The sequence below is a fragment of the Pezoporus occidentalis genome, unplaced genomic scaffold (assembly GCF_034315485.1).
Source record: "Pezoporus occidentalis ecotype Australia unplaced genomic scaffold, CSIRO_AGI_Poc_V1 ctg22, whole genome shotgun sequence".
NCBI classification, from domain to species: domain Eukaryota; kingdom Metazoa; phylum Chordata; class Aves; order Psittaciformes; family Psittacidae; genus Pezoporus; species Pezoporus occidentalis.
In genome coordinates, this window is record NW_026914072.1 from 3,422,372 (window position 1) to 3,439,257 (window position 16,886).

At 43.2% G+C, this 16,886-nt stretch overlaps 1 long non-coding RNA gene across 1 annotated transcript; it reads left to right on the plus strand.

Moving 5' to 3' along the window:
• The first annotated feature begins 480 nt into the window (after positions 1–480).
• On the plus strand, positions 481–10,678 carry LOC134164470 (uncharacterized). Its single transcript, XR_009965161.1, has 4 exons — positions 481–1,264; positions 3,654–3,823; positions 9,089–9,258; positions 10,447–10,678. It is a non-coding gene; the product is annotated as an uncharacterized LOC134164470 (long non-coding RNA).
• Positions 10,679–16,886: the final 6,208 nt, after the last annotated feature.

Consider the following 16,886-nt stretch of genomic DNA (forward strand, 5'->3'; position numbering starts at 1 on the left):
GGGACCTTGTCTCTCTCTACGACTACATGAAAGGATGATGGAGTGAGGTGGGAATTGGTCTCTTCTCCCAAGTAACAGGTGATAGGACAAGAGGTAATGGCCTCAAGCTGCCCCAGGGGAGGTTTACATTGGGTATTACGAACAATTTCTTCCCCAAAAGGGTGATCAGGCATTGGAACAGGCTGCCCAGGGAAGCAGTGGAATCACCATCCCTGGAAGTGTTCAGAAACCTTGTAGATGAGGCCCGTAGTGACATGGTTTAATGGTGGTCTTGGCAGTCCTGGGGTAGTGGTTGGACTTGATGATCTTGCAGGTCTTTCCAACCTAGTTGATTCTGTGACTTGAAGAAGAGATGTAGGTTTGTAAGGACTTACTAGTCTTAAAAATACTGAACTTACAGAAACCGTAATAGCCTCCTCAAGTAGGAAGACTGAGCTGGCTTGAGATGAGCAAACATTTTGAGCCAGCTGCATCAAAAGAAAAGTATTTTGCTGGTTCCAAAGCACAGGAATCTGAGTGATTGATGGAAAAACTTACTAGTGCCTTTGTGCTAATGTAGCTGCTCTTAACAGAATCTCAAAAGTACAGAGACACCTCACGAAGACACAGAGGTCTGTTTCTAAGTGATAGCTGTTTCAGCTGCTTCTGGTCTCTAAATAGACACAAGGGTCTCACCCCTGCTGACAGCACTGCAAGCCAGGAGGCATTTGGGGCGGTAACTCAAAACATCCCATATCCAGCTGTCCTGAAGAGCTTGTGAGGAGCACATCTTGTCTGTATTTTCCATCTATAACAGCTGGACTGAAGGAAAAAAGCACGATGTTGCTGAGGTTCATTTCCAGATAGTAGTGATTATTTTTAAGGCTGCTGGTGAAGGCAATACCAGCAAAATACTCCAAGTATAAAATTATACATTAGTTCTCATTATTTGTGTTACGGGTACAGCCAAGGTTTTCGCAGTTCATATACAGAATGGAAAATAAATATAATAGTAGTAATAATAATAATAGTAAATGGCCCATAGCACCTGAACTGTTTATCTACCTTGAGACTTGCTTATAAAAGATTACCAGTTAGAAGTTGGAAATTTTGTCTTCTCTTTTTCTTTCTTACTAGGTAAGGTAAGGAAAATGCACATGAAACTTGGAAGGTGGTGTTGCAGGTCCAGTACCAGAAATCCCTATGGCAGGTGGTCTGCTGCAGTATTCCCAAAGAGCTCATCTGTGATGATGTTTGCTGTGAAAACACTGGGGGGAAATGGCTGGTAATTCTGAAAACAAAGAAAGAAAAAGACAAACAAGGAAGCTTCTCTCTTATATTTTTGAAAATTATGACAAAAAGTAAAGTAGGTGTTTTAAATATAGACATACAAGGAAAAAACTTTACTTTAGAAATGAGATCTGCATTGTTACCAACAGAGCAGAGATTCCTGCTAAGAATATTAATGGTATAATTCTTCCCTTAATAGTGGTGGAATCCTACTACCATGGCATATTTCTACAGTCTTTTTTCTGTTGATAGCTCTCAAATGGAAGGATGTCTTTCACAATGGAAAGCATTAATTTTGTGGAAATATAAAAAGAATGGAAAGTCATAGCCATAGGGCCAAGAAACAATATCTAAATTAAAACTGATGTTATAATGCAGATAAAGAAGGAACTTGTTTTTAGAGAGCTCGAAAAATAGCCATGACATTCTTATGTATTTCCATTGCACTGTGATTAAATACACCACAGCATGAAAGACTGGAAATAAATCTGGCTTCCACTATGTAAGAACTGTAATTGCTCAGTACAAGCAATTTTACAGTGTGTTGTATTTATTTGAAATAGATACTATGAAGAATTCTAAAAGCATGCAGGGCAGCAAGAATAATCTAATTTTAAAATTTCTCTGTATTGTGAGGGAAAATATTTAATCCCAAAGCAGATTTTTTTTCTATTTTCAAAAAGAGAAATAGAAATAATGATTTGACCTAGTCTTGCTTATGGATCAGAATTAGAAGGAGGGTAGAAGAGAGGGGACATTAGAGTGGGGGACCCTACCATGGCAGGGAATTTAGAATTGAATGATCTTAAAGGTCCCTTCCAACACAAACCATTCTATTATTTTATGATTTAAAAAAAAAAAAAACACAACAAAACAAACAAACACCACCAGCCCTCCCCCCCAGAAAAACCCACAAAACAACAGGGATCTTTTCTTGTACACTTTTCCTTTATTTCATACATTCATGTCACAAGGTGAGAAGCTGATACAATGTCAGAAGCATCCTAATGCTCTTAAGGAAAAGCAGATTCCTAGTAGTAAAGTTGCTTATCCATTTTTAAATTAGAAGACACAGGACTTAGCTCCTAAATTAATGCAGTAGAGATGTGACATCAAGTATATGTTGGTCGAATTGGATGTAGACTATGTGGTGACCTATGCAGGTAAGCCCTGCAGAGTTTCAAGGCACAGCGCAGTCACCTGTCTGTCTGTCAGCACTTAGGGACCACACAGGAGAGTCAGCAAGAGGAAAGCCTGCTTATGCAGCACCCACTGCAGTGCAGACTGATGCCTTAGCTTCAGAACATAGAATCACAGACTGGTTTGGGTTGGAAGGGACCTTAAAGCTCATCTAGTTCCAACCTCCTACCATCAGGCAGGGACACCTTCCACTAGACCAGGTTGCTCCAAGCCTCATCCAGCCTGGCCTTGAACACTATCAGGGATGGGGCAGCCACAGCTTCTCTGGGCAACCTGTGCCAGTGTCTCACCACCCTCACAGGAAAGAATTTTGTATGAGAATAGGTGAAAGATCAGTCACCATTGGTTTAAATTGCAGCTCGGTAAGCAGAAGAATTCTTACTCCATTATCAATGCAGTGCTGGTGTCATTCAGGCCCCTTTTGTTGCTGTTGCTGCCTTTTATTCGTTTGAAATGATAAGTATTAAAGGCTTATTTCTGCTTTACTAGCTAGGATTGTCTTTTCATTCTGTGTTAGTATCGGAGAACATTATCATAGAATGGTTTAGGTTGGAAGAAGCCTTAAAGATTATGTAGTTCCAACTGGCTAGTTCAAAGAAGTCCAGGTTTAAGTGATAAGAAATAGTAATGAAATCATAAAGCTTTGATTTAGTTGGAGAATGTGTTGACCACACATGTAATTGCAACAGAAAGCAAACAAAAATCAGTTTATTTCTCTGATTGTTTTGGGTGGCTTAAAACTCAGAAAAGGTGAGGTATACCACACACACTCAGAGAAGCCTCTAGTAATGCTTCAAAACAGAAGAACAGGATAGTAAAAACTAAGAAACTTGAATATAAATTATATCCCTCTTTCTTCCGCTAAAGCTTTACCTCATCACAGTTGAATTACTGTGCTTTACTTACCAGGGCACAAAAGGGTAAATGTCAAGATAAATGTTTTTCAGTTTCCTTCCCTGTATTATTAACACCACCATGGACTGTTAAAATTATTGGGGTCTTTAAAACATAATTGTTTTTTCATTATTTATCTGCTGTTACCACTGTTCACTTCCTTGAGTGCAAGTAGTAAATCCCCAGAGGGGTGTTTCATATCTGTGTAAAGGTGTATTAGAAGCTTTGCCTCTGGCCTTTTAGAAATCGTACCAGTGCAGCTGTGTTTGTTTGTGCATCTCTAATTTCAGGATTTGAGCCAGCCTCTCAAAGAAGCTTCCTGTTGTTAGCCTGTATTTTACTGTCATCTGCAGAGTTTTGTGGAATATCTGATATTAGTGACTGGACTGTGTGAGGCAGCAAATGCTGTGGACTATTCATCTGCTCTGTCATGGAAATTTCTATCTCAAATTATTCAGAGGTAAGAAGTGTCATTCAGTGTCTTGAACATGTCATGGCTGCCCAGTTGTGTTTACAGCCTCTGTGCCTGCGCATGTGTTTGCACACACAAGAGAGAATAAGGGCTCTGATGAGGACTGTTACGACTCTGTCAGTACTAACCAAGTGGGCCTGAGATGGCTATCACCCTCACAGACATACAGTCATTTTCTAAAGGGGGAATAATACAGTTTCTTCACTTTATATCTGTCACAAATAAGAGAGCATTGTTTGCTGTAAGAGATGCTTAATTTTATGCTTCCATTTCTATTCATAGAATTATAGAATCACAGAATGGTTTGGGTTGGACCTCCAAGTTTTTCTCCTCAGGACCGTTTTCAATCCATTCTCCACCTAGCCTGTAGTTGTGCTTGGGATTGTTCCGACCCAGGTGCAGGACCTTGCACTTGGCCTTGTTGAACTCCATGAGGTTTGCACAGTCCCATGTCTCCAGCCCGTCCAGGTCCCTCTGGATCCCATCCTTTCCCTCCAGCATGTTGACTGTACCACACAACTTAGTGTTGTTGGCAAACTTGCTTGAGGGTGTGGTCAGTCTGGCCCCAATACCAACCCGTGAGTAATACCACTCATCACTGGTCTCCACCCAGACATCAAGCTGTTGACCCCAACTCTCTTGAGTACAACCATCCAGCCAACTCCTTATCCACCAGGTGGTCCATCCATCAAATCCATGCCTCTCCAATTTAGAGAGAAGTGACAGTGGTTTCAAGACATTTTATGCCTATGTTGATTTATGGTCTTTTCCTCTCAGTAAACTGCAGAACAGATCTTGCAAAAACCCCACCCTCTCAGGACATGCTGTATTTAATCCTGCACCCTAGATACATAGTTTGATGTTTTCTCTGAATCTTTTGCCATGCTGAGAAGAACACCTAAGCATTGGTAGGCTTGTTGTTTTGTTTCCTACTGACTGGTACATCCGGCAAACAATCTGATTTCATTCTTTGTAGCCACAATGATACCATTGTACAATGTCATAGATTCAGTATCATCTGATGCATGGTTCCTCGCAGTACCAGAGACTGAATTGAAGGGCTACTGAGGAGTGTCATAGCCTTAAAAAAATTATGTGGCCAAACGTAGAATTTGTTTCATTTTGCTTTGTTTTGTTTTGATAGCTGTTGTTTAAACTAGGCTCCCCAGTATTTCTTGATTAAAAATAAATTCTTCTGACATGGTTAAAAAATTACCTTAGTTGAAAGGTAAAGCCAGTGACCTCAGGTCTGTCATCAGCCTTAAGAAATTGTCTTACAGCTCCTGATGTTGCCCTGTCAGTGGAGTACTTGGTTGCTTTTCCACAGGCTGTGTATCCTCACTGCAACAGATTATATTGTCAGAAGAGTCACTACCTGGGGCTTGTCAATCTACAGTGATGTTACATGCAACTTCATTATGCAGTGACACAAATATCATTGAGCCAAAGTGCTACTTTCAAGGAAAATTGCTTCCACCATTAAAAATAATGTTTAAATCAACACAAACACTGATTTTGGTGGTAAGGCAGCTTCATGTCAGCAACAAATCTGAATCAGCATGTCTTGAAATGAAATGATGAATTCTCATATCACCCCCACTATGGAGACAGGCTGAGAGAGCTAGGCTTGCTCAGCCTGGAGAAAAGAAGGCTCCAAGGAGAACTTAGAGCAGCTTCCAGTGCCTAAAGGGAATGATGAGAAAGCTGGAGAGGGGCTTTTGACAAGGGCCTGTATTGACAGGACAAGGGGGAATGGCTGTAACTTGACAGAGGGGAGATTGAGATGAGATATTAGGAACAAGTTTTTCCCCCTGTGAGTGTGGTGTGGCACTGGCACAGGTTGCTCAGAGAAGCTGTGGTTGCCCCATCCCTGGCAGTGTTCAAGGCTGGGTTGGACGGGACTTTGAGCAACCTGGTCTAGTGGAAGGTGGCAGGGGGTTGAAACTGGTCCCTTCCAATCCAAACCATTCTGTGATTCTCTGATAAGTAAATGTTAAACAGTGTTTGGAGAAAGTTTCAGTGTTTCAACTCAGTACTGAAAAATATGCTGCACTTTCAACAGATTACACTAGATTTTTTTTTTTTTTTGTAAGCAGAAGCAAACAGGAAGCATAACTCTTTCAGTATCACCACTGAGTCAGATTTGGTTCAACTAGGAAAGAAAATCTGTAGTAGAAAAACCCATTAAAATCCCCTTTCCTTCCTGGAACAGGAAATGTAAAAATAGGAATTGGCTACTTCCAAATCCTGCTAAAAGAGTTAAAAATGACTCATTTCTTTGAAAAAAAAAGAAAAGAAAAAAGAAAAAGAAAAAGAAAAAGAAAGAAAAAGGCTGTACCTTTGGTTTTGGAAAGGCAAGTGTAATGACCTAACCAGTTTCAGATATGAATATACAGCATCTTAAAAAGGCACTTTCTGAAGTGACATTGAAAACACTGAAGCACACAGAGATTCTAACTACCTTGATTTTTGAGACTGCTATTGCAACCTCCAAACCAGTGTCAATCAATTCAATCTGTGAACTATGAACCACTATTGATCCATAAGACGTAAGAGTACAGGCACTGCAATACTTGCTGACTTCTGACTTTTGGAAGCCGGTGAGCAGTATCAGTACTCCAGTTAGCATCTCCAGTTACAATGGCTGTGATTATAAATGTAATTTAATTTTTCTAAAATCACAGCATTTTATTAACTAAATGTCAGGTGCTTTATCCTCTGGATGTCCACCCCTCGCTGCAAGGGTCCAGGATGGCGCAGATTTACCTTCTCTGTGTTGCCCTGGCAGTGAAGCAGCAGGATGTGTTGCAGCTAACCCTGTGCATATCTTATGCTTGGCTTCTGGATATAAGGTCCCACCACTTCAAGGTTTCCACTATATTTTATTTTTATTTTTTCTTCCACCACCTTTTAAAATTAACAGAATCAAAGTAGTGACATTTTTGCCTGTTAACCTGCTTGCGTGTTTGGTGTGGCCATTATCCTGAACAGCCGTGGTCACCTCTGGGTACTCAGTGACCTAAGGCCAGTATGTTCTACAGCCACAACACTACCTAGAAAACTCTGAAACTCTGAAAGACTTTAAATAAGTTTGCAGCAGAAGGTGCTGGCACACTGGGGATGCAGGCTGGGTGATGCCATCTCCATGTGAACCCAGTGTCCCAGCAGCCCTTCACCAGTGTATCTCACGTGGTAGCATGGGAACCCCTCTGAGCAGATGTATCAGCCTAAAGCAGACTGTCTCATAGCAAAGTGGTCTAGCCAGGACTTCCAGCAAGTGCTGGGGAAGTCCAGAGCTGGTGGCAGTGATGCTGCTCTGCTGCTGACCTGTGTCTTGCAGCCATCTGTTGTCCGTAACCGAGGGTCAAAGGAGGTGATTCTGCCCCTCCCCAAAGGAGGTGATCCCTGCTCTCGTGAGACCTCAGTTGGAGTAATGTGTACAGTTCTGGTGTCCTCAACATAAAAAGGACATGGAGGTGTTGGAACAAGCACAGAGGAGGGCCACAAGGATGATCAGGGGACTGAAGCACCTCCCGTATGAAGATAGCCTGAGAAAGTTGGGGCTGTTCAGCCTGGAGAAGAGAAGGCTGTGTGGAGACCTCCTAGCAGCTTCTAGTATCTGAAGGGGCCTTTAAGGATGCTGGGGAGGGACTCTTTATTAGGGACTGTAGGGGTAGGACAAGGGGTAATGTGTTCAAACTTAAACAGGGGAAGTTTAGGTTAGATATAAGGAAGTTCTTTACCGTGAAGGTGTTGAAGCAATGGAACAGGTTGCCCAAGGAAGCTGTGAATGCTCCATCCGTGACAGTGTTCAAGGTCAGGTTGGACAGAGCCTTGGGTGACATGGTTTAGTGTGAGGTGTCCCTGCCCATGGCAGGAGGGTTGGAACTAAATGATCTTAAGGTCCTTTCCAACCCTAACTATTCTATGAGTCTATGATTTATTGAGCTCCTAATTCACAAACACTAGTATTACATAAAATGGTATGGAGAGTCACCACTTACAAAAGGTTGAGAACTTAATTTGTTTTGGCCCAGGTTTAGGCTTGGATGTTGATCCTTAGTTAGAAACTTTCCATTACAACTCTCTTTTGGTCAACTTGAAGCCACAGATTGAAAAATGGATGCCTTATTTTTCCACATGTTGAAGAGAGCCTTCATGTTCAGAAGACTCAGTAATCCAAATGATTTGAGGTAAGCCTCAAAGACTGTTCAGTTCAAGCTCCAGGCATTTTGAAATGGGAGCCTCAGGGTCGAAATCGCCTTCTGCTGGAGGCTTGAGAGTCACTGTGTTTGGACAACCATTCACATTTCTCAACATAAGGAGGCAGGAGAGGAGTTCTGAATTTTTCAGGTCTGATGCATGACCAGCAACTTGACTACAGAAGTAGTCGTATTGAGGGGGACTCGAACAGGTGTACCTCTCTCAAAATGTTGAGGCCAACCCTCCTCCCGTCTAGAGCAGGAACGTTTCTTGCGGAATACTTTCTTGGTTGCATCCAGCAACCTCCACTCACCTTCTTCTGCAAATACGATCTACATGATTAACTGGAACTGAATCAACACCCACAGATTAGGGCACAGGATACAGAAGGATTTTATTATGAGTTGGGTTTCCTGGAGGGAAGTTCAGTTAAAGAGGAGGCTTGCATTCTCCCCAGTCTATTGTTCAGTCAGACTTGGACTGTGGCCTCTTCTATTTATTCAGACAGCCCATCTCCTTGCATACCAATCTGTATGTGTACAGTAAACACTGGAAGCTCATTCTAGTGGTAATAATGCATTGCAGCAAAAGGAATCCACATCTTGCCAAGTCAGCTGCTCATCTTGATTCTTTCTGCCCTCTTCTCTGCTTCCAGGCCTATGCAAAAAAGGTAGGTGCAGACAGTCTGCATCCTGTGTATACAGACTGTCATTCCTCTGAGCACTGCTGCATCCTGCAACTTCCATCAGGTGAAAAAAAAATACCTTTATGTCAGCAAAATGCCTTTTTCAAAGGTAATGGAGGTGACAGAAGATTTCATGGCTTAAACTTTCATTTTGTAACAGAGGAAGTTGGTTGGTTGATGGTTTGGTTTGATTGGGGTTTTTTTGTTGTTTAATTTTATGACCATTTTGTGTAGAGAAGGGGGCAATATGGAATCAGATAATGGCTAATTAGAATTGACTTCACAGTTTAGTCTCTGGCTACGTATTTGGCATCAACATAGTTTAACTTGTATTTGCCCAGATATTTCTCTTTGCCTTCTCCCAGGAATATGTGACATTCTTGTGCCATGGAGTTTTCCCCATCAAGACATCTGCCCTTCACAGACTTTGGAAAGCTCAGATGTGAAAATAAATTCATCCACATCTGTAATTGTAGAGAAGGAGTGATTGAAGTGCAGGGAGCACCTCTTGCCAACTTTAACTTAGCTAATACAGGTAAAAATAGCGGTGGTGGTGTCTGAGAAAAGTCACCTTTCCATATGTTTTTCTTGCTCCTGTGGTCCATACAAGGTATCTACTGTTGGAGGCAGAAAAAGGGCTCAAGCCCCCCATATGTTACATTGCCTGGTAATCAAGTGCAAGCTGGCTGGGGTCACTGCTAGCCTGCCTGAGCTGAGATTTATGCAATCAGACAGGTTCCCTATTTCCAGCTGGCTGTAACAATTGTACAATTAGACTAAGCAAGCAACTCAGAGTGGTAGAACTACTAATTTGCAAAGAAGTTGATCATTTATGGTGAAAATGATCATTATGAAGATGCTCTGAGGCTGGAGCCCCTCTCCCATAGAGAAAGGCTGAAAGATAGGGGCTTGTTCAGCGTGGAGACCAGGTTCGAAGAAGAACTTAGAGCAGCTTCCAGTGCCTAAAGGGAAAGACAAGAAATTTGGAGAGGGTGTTTTGACAATGGCCTGTAGTGATAGGACAAGGTGGAATGGCTTTAAGATGACAAAGGGCATTTAGATTAGATATTAGGAAGAAGTTCTTCCTCATAGAATCGTAGGATCATAGAATTGTTAGGGTTGGAAAGGACCTTAAGGTCATCTAGTTCCAACCCCCCTGCCGTGGGCAGGGACACCTTACACTAAATAATATCACCCAAGGCCTCGTCCATCCACCATTCCATCTCTACTCTCACCCTGTGAGGATGGTGAGGCCCTGGCACAGGTTGCCCAGAGGAGCTGTGGCTGCCCCATCCCTCGCAGTGTTCAAGGCTAGGTTGAATGGGGCTTGGAGCAACCCCGTCTAGTGGAAGGTGTCCCTGCCCATGGCAGGGGGTTGGAACTGGACGAGCTTTAAAGTCCCTTCCGATCCAAACCAGTCTTTGATTCTGTGATTCTATAAAAATATATCTGCCATACAACATGTAGCTGCACTTGCTTTTGCCTCTCACTTCCAGAATCCCCTGTCTATGCCTGAAGATCACTTCTCCCTCACTGAGCAACCCTATGCACTAGGTGCAGCCTGATACAGTCTCTTCATAAGGGACGTTTCCCAGCTGCAGGTGAACACAGTCTCTTTGCATACATGTGCCGTGTTTGGTAGACTTCCTGGCCCATGATGTAATGCAGTGCTAGACCATGCATTGTTTTACTGAGGTCTCATTAAAGCAATTTTTTTCCACAGTTCAGGACTCTGCCTTTCCTTAGCCGTGACCCAGCAGATGAACTTCTTGTTGCAGAGAGAGGATGTGAGAGAAGATGCCTGCCCAGGGCAGGGCATGGTGTGCCTGGATCCAGTGAGTAATAATCCAGGGTAAATTACAGTTTACTTGGAATGTTTTCGCCATTATGATTTCAAATGTTTGATCAAGGTGTGAAAATGGTGGGGAAAGGAAGGAGGGAAACGGGGAAGGAAGGAAAAGAAGCAGGCTGGGCCTTCAAGAAATCTGCAGAGGGGCTTTTGACAGGGGATGTAGTGACAGGACAAGGGAAAATGGCTTTAAACTGTCAGAGGGGAGATTAAATGAGATGTTAGGAAGAAGTTCTTCCCTGTGACGGTGGTGAGGCGCTGGCACAGGTTGCCCAGAGAAGCTGTGGCTGCCCCGTCCCTGGCAGTGTTCAAGTCCATGTTGGACAGGGGTTTGCGCAAGCTGGTCTAGTGGAAGGTGTCCCTGCCTGTGGCAGGGGCTTGGAACTGGATGAGCTTTAAAGTCCCTTCCAACCCAAGCTATTCAGTGATTCTATGATGTGTTGAATTTTTTTTGGTTGCAAAGCCTGTGTTGGCCCTGTGTCTGTTCTAGTGAGCTGGCACTACACACACAAAATCTCAGGTCTCCTTCATGAATGGCTGAAATTCCAGTCTTGTTTGGCAGAAGGGAAAGTTCCACATGAACAGTCTCTATGGAGAGGTTTTGAAAATCAAAAACCCGAGAGACTGAGAAAAAATGTGAGAACTGGAGATGCATGAGCCCAATTTGCCCAGCGCAGTCAGGATATGACTCTCTTCCACACAAATGCAGAGCCCTAGACACAGATTCCACAGCTAGTGTTCAAACACCACATTAGCTCTCTGGAGGAGAGCATGCCTGTACACACAGCCACTTGGCCACCGTACAGTATTGCTCATTAGCCAAAATGAACACATTTTTATGGGATTCTTCAGTTAACACACATTTATACTGGCAATCACAAGCTGAATTCCACTAGTGCATAGACCCTACCGGCTTGCTGTGACTCCTCCTATGCAGAAGGTTGATACAGTTTTCACTGTCATTTAAGCAGCACTTTTAGCATCTTGTATCCTTCCTCATGCATTATGGTGCCTTTGTGGTACAAAGGCTGTATCTGATAACAATAGATAATTTGGGATCAGAGGCATCTGATAACATGGAGGAATATTCTGTGAAGCTGTCTTTCCCTTTATGATCCAAGTAACTACCACAAGCTGTGCTTATTCCAGGTATTTGCATCTTACTCTGTATATTTAAATGCAGTCCATCTTTCAAATGCCCGCATTTGTCCATCAAGCCTTCTCAGCCTCTCTAGTTTAATTCGACAGTATAACATCACTGTATACATCACTTCTGTGCCAGAAATCACTGACATTCCTATGCCAGTTAAGAACATCTATTCAAGGTGTTTAACTGATCGGGAAAGAGGGGTATAGTTACGGAGTTATAACTCACTAATTCTGCCTGTCCCTTTCTCTGTGTAGGTAAAGTCTGAATGGACGAAGTTTTTCTTCTTTCCCTTGTTATCCCACAGCCTTCTTCCCCACAGCACAACCCCATTCTTGGACAGACAAAATAAGATTTCTTAGCCACTAAAGGCATCTTCCAGTTTGGATCAACCTCAGGAGTGATGCATGTGGAAGAAATGACCTGTCGTTTACCGTGGAAGTCAAGAACAGATAACTAAAGGAAGCACCGAGATGTAAACCTGTAAATTCAGACTGTGGCACCCAGCTGCCTTCTGTCATTCCTCACATCCCCAAGGAAGGCAGGGTCACCTCTGGGAGGTGAGGCCAAGTTGGCAGCAACTGTGTCAAATAGTGTGGTACAACATGTGCCACTTGACAACAAATGAGAAGCCTGCTCTGAAGGGAAAAGCATGTATGCTCATCATCCCATCAACTGTGGGATGGCTGGGAGGGTTCAGGTCTTTCCCACATTCTTTCTGCATATAAACATAGAGCCACTGTGATCGCCTCTGGGGTGACACATGATTTCTTCTTGGCCCCTGACTAAACTGCTTCTTGTCTCAGTCAGCTCAGGAGGTGAACATGTCCTTCTGCTGCACCCACACAGATTCATTGGCTTCATCTGGCTCTTGAGAGCTACAACAAAGTGAGGATACTGTTTACATTTAGGTGTTTTAAGTAGAAAAGCCTATTTTTTTGAACTGAGGAAGCTGTACCTCCAGGTGGATCTTTCATCATGTACAAATGCTTTCACCATGTAGGAATGCTTCTGTCACACAAAGCAAGTGAGGTGTAAGAAGTGAATATCTAAAGGGGGCCTACAAGAAATCTGGAGAGGGACTTTTCACAAGGGCATGCAGGGACAGGACAAGGAGGAATGGCTTTAACCTGACAGAGGGGAGACTGAGATGAGATCTTAGGCAGCAGTTCTTCCATGTGAGGGTGGTGAGGCTCTGGCTCAGGTTGCCCAGAGAAGCTGTGGCTGCCCCATCCCTGGCAGTGTTCATGACCAGGTTGGATGGGTCTCGGAGCAACCTGGTCTAATGAAAAGAGTCTCTGCCTGTGGCAGGAGGGGTTGGAAATAGATGAGCTTTAAGGTAACTTCCAACCCAAACCATTCTGTGATTCTGTGAAATAAATGACATACTGAAAATCAGTAGACAAATCACAGAAAGTTGGGGATGAATAAAGGAAGGCACCTTAGAAATTTGTAATTAGAACAGTGTGATCTGTCACCCATTTGCCAATAAGAGTCATCTAATACCTTGTGATTCACTTGTTTTGTGGTAAGAAAGAGGTCTTGTACCACGTGCATACTCTTTTGGGTTTGCAGCTTTGAAAGACAGTATAACCCAAAGCTGTTGCCAGCAAATAGCTAATACATGAAATACCAGACCTCTGCAGCTGGTAACTGAGCGATTTGTCACCTTGCCAAAATTACCTGCTACAGTGACTTCTTTACTGGCACAGCGTACAGATCCTAAATGACCTGAAATTGAGCCCCAACAGTGCTGCTCTGGGGGCTTTCCTCACACTAAGAGCACACACTAGGATTTTCTCGGGCTCTTTGGCTGGTATGACTGTGTAATTCACACAAAAATTGGTCTAAGTGCCTTTTTCTGATGCCATCCACAGGACAGTCAGGTCAAGCTCCCTTGGAGAGTGAGAGAGGTGTCATTTTTGTAACATAGTTCATCTTCCAGCACAGAATGATGACTAGACCAGGTTGCTCAAAGCCCCATCTGCACTTCCTGGCCTTCAACACTTCCAGGGATGGGGCAGCCACAGCTTCTCTGGGCAACCGGTGCCAGTGCCTCACCACCCTCACAGGGAAGATTTCTTCCTGATATCTCATCTTTGACCTCCTGTCAGGTCAAAGCCATTCCCCCATGTTCTGTCCCTAGCTGCCCTTGTCAGAAACCCCTCTCCTGCTTTCTTGTTGGTCCTTTTAGGCACTGGAAGCTGCTCTAAGGTCTCCCTGAAGCCTTCATTTCTTCAGGCTGAACAAGCCTGAAGAAGAGAAATAACCAAAGAAGAAAGAGAAGTAACAAAGAAGAAGAGAAATAACCCAAACAAACAAACAAAAAAAAAACATTACCAAGCTGAATGAGGATACAGTGATGAAGCAATTAAGGAGGTAGAAGAAACCATGAAAGGACCATCAGAGGTAAAAAAAATACAAAATACAGCCATGTGTTTCAAAAATGACTCTGTCAGAGAAGATGGGAACTGCTCTGAGGGTTGACTGAACTGTGATATTTGGAAAATGTGACATACCACTCTGATGCCTAAGGATGAAAACTAGATTGGAGAGGGTTTAGGTCAGATGAACAGAATTCCAAGTAATTAATTTAAATGTTCAGTTTACTGACCTTGAGGATGAAAGGCAAGATGGAGTGGACAGAGATGCTAGAGAGTCAAAGTCAGGAGTGTGAAGGAAAGAACAGTCTGTTTTTCTTTCCCGTGTGCTTTTGACATTTATGTTACTGTTTCTAGCAGAGGTCAACAGAAAGAAGACTGGTTGCCACTGCCTTTGCCTAACTGTGGTTTGTCGTGTGACTATAAAGTATCACACACAAGCATGCTTTAGTTCTTTTCTTCATTTAGATCTTGTCCCTCCATGGGCTAGATTTTGTCTTCTCAGAGTTTGCCACTGACATGACAAACAGTGGGCTACAGAGGAGGAAGCTTTAGAAACACAGAAATTAGAGATAGAAAATTTCTCTGGAAAAGATCAATTGTGCTTGGTAGGCCAGGGGATAAACTCTGGCGTTGGGCTTATTTAAAATACGACAAGAAGTCTCCTGGAGCAACTGCTCCACCAGGCAGTGCATTTTACAGCCAAGCCATTGTAACATTCAGCTTTTTGCCTCCTTTCAGCCTAGTTTCTCCTTCCTCATAATAATAATGCACTCAGCTCTGCAAACCTAAAGTTTTTCTCCCAGTGTCTACTTTTTGTAGCTGTGTCCTACATGTCATATGTAGCTGTATTTAGCTCTTCCAACTCATATGACAGCATCTCTAAATCAGTCCTCATCAATTCTACTTAAAACAAAAAAACAAACAACCTTTATGTTTGCTGATGTATTTTTGATGCACAGATATTCAGGACTGAAGGCAGTGTTCCAGGGGGTTTACACTACAATACCACTAAGAGGCCTTTGTTACAGTTTCTGTTCCTGAACTCTACTATCCCATTGTTTTCTGTTTTTCCCCCCGGTTCTGTCATCTCAAATTACAGGCAAGTCTAATTTTCTCTCTTCTGCTATTGTAGGTCTCTTTCAGCATTACACCTTCTGAGAATTCTTTCTGAAAAATAGCTGGGATTTGAGTTATTTTTCAGCAGATGTAGTATAGCTGCATTTTTCCCTGTGGAATTACATTTGGTTTCCTGAATATAATTTGTGTCAGTGCTTTGACTTGTAAAATTAATAGAATAATGTACTTTCAATCCTGCTGCTTGGAGGTGCTTCCCTCCCTGCCCTTTTCCTCCCAAAGCCTGAAACCATAACAATGAATATTAAAATATAAGAAAAGTAATGTTTTTAAATTCTCTTCACAGGACTTTTTTAAGCTTCATAGCATCACTGATAATGGAATTTTCTCACTACAGCCACAAGAGAAAGATGAACCGTATTGTTAAACAGTTTGCACAATACCACTGAGGACTGCCACACTTGTCCTCGCTGTCTTAGCTGGGAGCTGAGGTTGCTGCTCCCAACTTGTCCCTAGCTGTCTTCCCCACACTCCTTGTCAGAATATGCAAGGTAACTTCAAATGTAGCTACTAGCTAATCTTTTGCTGTCCAAATCATCCGCATTAGCTGAACTAAATTATTTCTTGCTTGGTTGTGTGCCCTCTCTCTCATTGGTCAGCTGGAGCAAATAAATGTTTTCCCAGCTGAAGGATGTTGACCTCAACATGGTTCAGCTGCAAACCTCAGCAATTTGGATATTAGTGCCAGAATGAGGAATGCTCTTCAGAAATTATTGTAGAATCACAGGCTGTTTTGAGTTGGAAGGGACTTTAAAGCTCATCTGCTTCTGCCCCCTGCCCCCTACCCGCCCCTAGGCAGGGACACCTTCCAAGAGACCAGGTTGCTTAAAGCCCCATGCAGCCTGGCCTTGAACACTGCCAGGGATGGGGCAGCCACAGCTTCTCTGGGCAACCTCTGCCAGTGCCTCACCACTCTCACAGTAAAGAATTTCTTCCTCAGGTATAATCCAAATCTTCCCTCTTGTCAGTTCAAAGCCATTCCCCCTTGTCCTGTCACTGCATGCTCTTCTCTAATGCCCCACTCCAGATTTCTTGTCAGCCCCTTTAGGCAGTGGAAGCTGCTCTAAGGTCTCCCTGGAGCCTTGTCTTCTCCAGGCTGAATAAGCCCAGCTCTCTCAGCCTGCCTCCATGCAGAGGTGCTCCAGTCCTCAGAACGTCTCCATGGATTCCCCTGGACTTGCTCCAACAGCTCCATATCCCTCTTGTGTTGGGGGCTTCAGACTCCCGCATTGCCCTCCTTATAGATCACACTGTGGGTCTTTTCCCAGAACTCATTTCTGGGAACCACATGATGCTGAAGACCTGATGGATCACATATCTAAAGCAAAGGCAATATGTTGTGAATTCATCCCATCAAGTGCATCATAGAGCAAACTAATAAAAGGTCACATCTGTTAGTCACAACTCTTGTGGTTTGGCTTCTGTTGAAGCCCAGGCTGTGTGAGAACAGGACGTGTGTATGCTCAGGGCTGTCTTGCCATAGAGCGTGCTGCTGAGAGGATGTGTGGTGTTGAGGCAGACTGTCAAAAACAAAATTAAGGCTGTATCTATTTTTCACATATCCATTCATTACATAAATGTAGCAACCTTGTTGATGTTGTGAACTTGCCTGTTTTTCAGTTTTCTGAGATGATGCTGCAGACTTGAAC